The sequence below is a fragment of the Tachypleus tridentatus genome, unplaced genomic scaffold, assembly GCF_004210375.1.
Source record: "Tachypleus tridentatus isolate NWPU-2018 unplaced genomic scaffold, ASM421037v1 Hic_cluster_2, whole genome shotgun sequence".
NCBI classification, from domain to species: Eukaryota; Metazoa; Arthropoda; class Merostomata; order Xiphosura; family Limulidae; genus Tachypleus; species Tachypleus tridentatus.
The window spans coordinates 61,628,053-61,632,768 of NW_027467782.1; positions in this window are offsets into that span (position 1 = coordinate 61,628,053).

Consider the following 4,716-nt stretch of genomic DNA (forward strand, 5'->3'; position numbering starts at 1 on the left):
AAGCAATCCAGGAAGTGTCAGGAGAGTATAGTATCTTGTCAGAAAAGAAGCACCAGAAGTGTGAAGAGGAGTATAGTATCTGTCAGAAAAAGAAGCACCAGAAGTGTGAAGAGAGTATAGTATCTGTCAGAAAAGAAGCACCAGAAGTGTGAGGAGAGTATAGTATCTGACAGAAAAGAAGCACAGGAAGTGTGAGGAGAGTATAGTGTCTGTCAGAAAGAAAGCTACCAGAAGTGTGAGAGAGTATAGTATCTGTCAGAGAAAAGCCAGCACCAGAGTGTGAAGAGTATAGTATCTGACAGAAAGAAGCATACCAAGTGTCAGGAGAGTATAGTATCTGACAGAAAAGAAGCCACCAGAAGCAGTCAGGAGAGTATAGTATCTGACAGAAAAGAAGCACCAGAGTGTGAGGGAGGAGTATAGTATCCGTGTGAAGAAGCAAAGAACCAGGGTGCAGAGGAGGAGTATAGTGTCTGGCTCAGAAAAGAAGCAGTCAGAAGTGTGAAGAGTATAGTATCTGTCAGAAAAAGAAGCAACCAGAAGTGTGAAGAGAGTATAGTATCTGTCAGAAAAGAGTGCACCAGAAGTGTGAAGAGGAGTATAGTATCTGTCAGAAAGTTAGCCAACCAGAAGTGTGAGGAGAGTATAGTATCTGACAGAAAAGAAGCAACTGGAGAAGTGTGAGGAGGAGTATAGTATCTGTCAGAAAAGAAGCACCAGAAGTGTCAGGAGAGTATAGTATCTGACAGAAAGAAGCTAACCAGAAGTGTGAGGAGAGTATAGTATCTGTCAGAAAGGCCAGAAGCACAAGTGTGAGGAGAGTATAGTATCTGTCAGAAAAGAAGCACCAGAAGCAGTGTGAGAGAGTATAGTATCTGACAGAGAAAAGAAGCACCAGAAGTGTGAGGAGAGTATAGTATCTGTCAGAAAGAAGCACCAGTCCAGAAGTGAGGAGAGTATAGTATCCTGACAGAAAAGCTAAGCACCAAGCTGTGAAGAGAGTACGAGTATCTGTCAGAAAGAAGCTGTCCAGAAGTGTCAGGAGAGTATAGTATCTGTCAGAAAAGAAGCAACCAGAAGTGTGAGGAGAGTATAGTATCTGTCAGAAAAGAAGCACCAGAAGTGTGAGGAGACTATAGTATCTGACAGAAAAGAAGCAACCAGAAGTGTGAGGAGGAGTATAGTATCTGTCAGAAAAGAAGCAACCAAGTGTGAGGAGAGTATAGTATCTGTCAGGAAAGAAGCCACCAGAAGTGTGAGGAGAGTATAGTATCTGACAGAAAAGAAGCAACAGAAGTGTGAAGAGAGTATAGTATCTGTCAGAAAATGCCAAGCCTAACCAGAAGTGTGAGGGAGAGTATAGTATCTGACAGAAAAGAAATAAGCACAGAAGCCTGTGAGGAGGAGTATAGTATCTGTCAGAAAAGAAGCCAACTAGAAGTGTGAGGAGAGTATAGTATCTGTCAGAAAAGAAGCAACCAGAAGCAGTGAGGGAGAGTATAGTATCTGTTAGAAAGAAGCACTAGAAGTGTGAGGAGAGTATAGTATCCTGCTCAGAAAATAGCTAACCAGAAGTGTGAAGAGAGTATAGTATCTGTCAGAAAAGAAGCAACCAGAAGTGTGAGGAGAGTATAGTATCTGTCAGAAAAGAAGCACCAGAAGTGTGAAGAGAGAGTATAGTATCTGACAGAAAAGAAGCACCAGAAGTGTGAGGAGAGTATAGTATCTGTCAGTGAAAGAAGCACCAGAAGTGTGAGGGAGAGTATAGTATCCACTGTCAGAAAGAAGCACCAGAAGTGTGAGGAGAGTATAGTATCTGTTGTGAAAGAAGCTAACCAGAAGTGTGAAGAGAGTATAGTATCTGTCAGAAAAGAAGCCAACCAGAAGTGTGAGGAGAGTATAGTATCTGACAGAAAGAAGCACCAGAAGTGTGAGGAGAGTATAGTATCTGTCAGAAAGTGCCAGCCAACCAGAGTGTGTGAGGAGAGTAGTATCTGACAGAAAAGAAGCTAACCAGATGTGTGTGAGGAGAGTATAGTATCTGTCAGAAAGCCAGCAACCAGAAGTGTCAGGAGAGTATAGTATCTGTCAGAAAAGAAGCTAACCAGAAGTGTGAGGAGAGAGTATAGTATCTGACAGAAAAGAAGCAACTGTGAAGTGTCAGGAGAGTATAGTATTTGTCAGAAAAGAAGCAACCAGAGTGTGAGGAGAGTATAGTATCTGTCAGAAAAGAAGCACCAAAGTGTGAGGAGAGGAGAGTATCTGACAGAAAAGCAGGCCAACCAGAAGTGTGAGGAGAGTATAGAATCCACTGTCAGAAAGAAGCAACCAGAAGTGTGTGAGGAGAGTATAGTATCTGTCAGAAAGAAGCACCAGAAGTGTGAGGAGAGTATAGTATCTGACAGAAAAGAAGCACCAGAAGTGTGGAGGAGAGTATAGTATCTGACAGAAAAGAAGCCAACCAGAGTGTGAGGAGAGTATGGAACTCTTGTCAGAAAAGAAGCTAACCAGAAGTGTGAAGAGTATAGTATCTGTCAGAAAAAGAAGCAACCAGAAGTGCAGAAGGAAGAGAGTATAGTATCCTGTCAGAAAAGAAGCACCAGAAGTGTGAGGAGAGTATAGTATCTGACAGAAAAGCACCAAGTGTAGGTGAGGAGAGTATAGTATCTGTCAGAAAAGAAGCAACCAGAAGTGTGGGGAGAGTATAGTATCTGTCAGAAAGAAGCAACCAGAAGTGACAGGAGAGTATAGTATCTGTCAGAAAAGAAGCACCAGAAGTGTGAGGAGAGTATAGTATCTGACAGAAAAGCACCAGAAGTGTGGAGGAGAGTATAGTATCTGTCAGAAAGAAGCACCAGAAGGTAAGTGGAGAGAAAGTATCTGACAGAAAAGAAGCACCAGAAGTGTCAGGAGAGTATAGTATCTGACAGAAAAGAAGCAACCAGAAGTGTGAGAGAGTATAGTATCTGACAGAAAAGCACCAGAAGTGTGAAGAGAGTATAGAATCTGTCAGAAGAAGCCAACCAGAAGTGTGAAGAGAGTATAGAATCTGTAAGAAAAAAGCACCAGAAGTGTGAGGAGAGTATAGTATCTGTCAGAAAGTGAAGCACCAGAGTGTCAGGAGTGTATAGTATCTGTCAGAAAAGAAGCCAACCAGAGGTGTCAGGAGAGTATAGTATCTGTCAGAAAAGAAGCACCAGAGTGTGAAGAGAGTATAGTATCTGTCGTGAAAAGAGCACCAAGAAGTGTGAAGAGAGTATAGTATCCTGTCAGAAAAGAAGCCAACTGGTGAAGTGTGAGGAGAGTATAGTATCTGACAGAAAGAAGCCAACCAGAAGTGTGAGGAGAGTATATCTGACAGAAAGAAGCCACCAGAAGTGCAGAGTGAGGAGAGTATAGTATCTGTCAGAAAAGAAGCTACCAAGAAGTGTGAAGAGAGTATAGTATCCTGTCAGAAAAAGAACCAGAAGTGTGAGGGAGAGTATAGTATCTGACAGAAAAAAGCTAACAAGAAGTCAGGAGAGTATAGTATCTGACAGAAAAGAAACACCAGAAGTGTAGGAGGAGTATAGTATCTGACGACAGAAAAGCTAGCCAGAAGTGTGAAGAGAGTATAGAATCTGTCAGAAAAAGAAGCTAACCAGAAGTGTGAGGAGAGTATAGTATCTGTCAGAAAAGAAGCACCAGAAGTGTGAGGAAAGTATAGTATCTGTCAGAAAAGAAGCAACCAGAAGTGTCAGGAGGTATAGTATCTGTCAGAAAGAAGCACCAGAGAGTGTGAAGGGAGTATAGTATCTGTCAGAAAAGAAGCACCAGAGATGTGAAGAGTATAGTATCTGTCAGAAAAGAAGCACCAGAAGTGTGAGGGGAGGTATAGTATCTGACAGAAAAGAAGCAACCAGAAGTGAGGAGAGTATAGTATCTGACAGAAAAGAAGCACCAGAGAGTGTGAGGAGAGTATAGTATCTGACAGAAAGCCAACACCAGAAGTGTGGAGGAGAGTATAGTATCCGGTCAGAAAAAAAACACCAGAAGTGTGAGGAGAGTATAGTATCTGTCAGAAAGAAGCAACCAGAAGTGTGAGGAGAGTATAGTATCTGTCGTGAAAAGAAGCAACCAGAAGTGCTCAGGAGAGTATAGTATCTGTCAGAAAAGAAGCACCAAGTGTGAAGAGAGTATAGTATCTGTCAGAAAAGCAAGCAACCAGAAGTGTGAAGAGAGAGTATAGTATCTGTCAGAAAAGAAGCAACCAGAGGTGTGAGGAGAGTATAGTATCTGACAGAAAAAGAAGCCAACCAGAAGTGTCAGGGAGAGTATAGTATCCTGACAGAAAGAAGCCAACCAGAAGTGTCAGGAGAGTATAGTATCTGACAGAAAAGAAGCCAACCAGAGGTGTGAGAGGAGTATAGTATCCTGACAGAAAGAAGCAACCAGAAGTGTGAGGAGAGTATAGTATCTGACAGAAAAAGAAGCACCAGAAGTGTCAGGAGAGTATAGTATCCTGACAGAAAAGAAAGCACCGGTGAAGTGTCAGGAGAGTATAGTATCCTGATTATGAAAAGCAAGCACCAAGTGTGAGGAGAGTATAGTATCTGACAGTGAAAAGCCAGCACCAGAAGTGTGAGGAGAGTATAGTGTCTGGCTCAGAAAGAAGCAACCAGAAGTGTGAAGAGAGTATAGTGTCTGTCAGAAAAGAAGCACCAGAGTGTGAAGAGA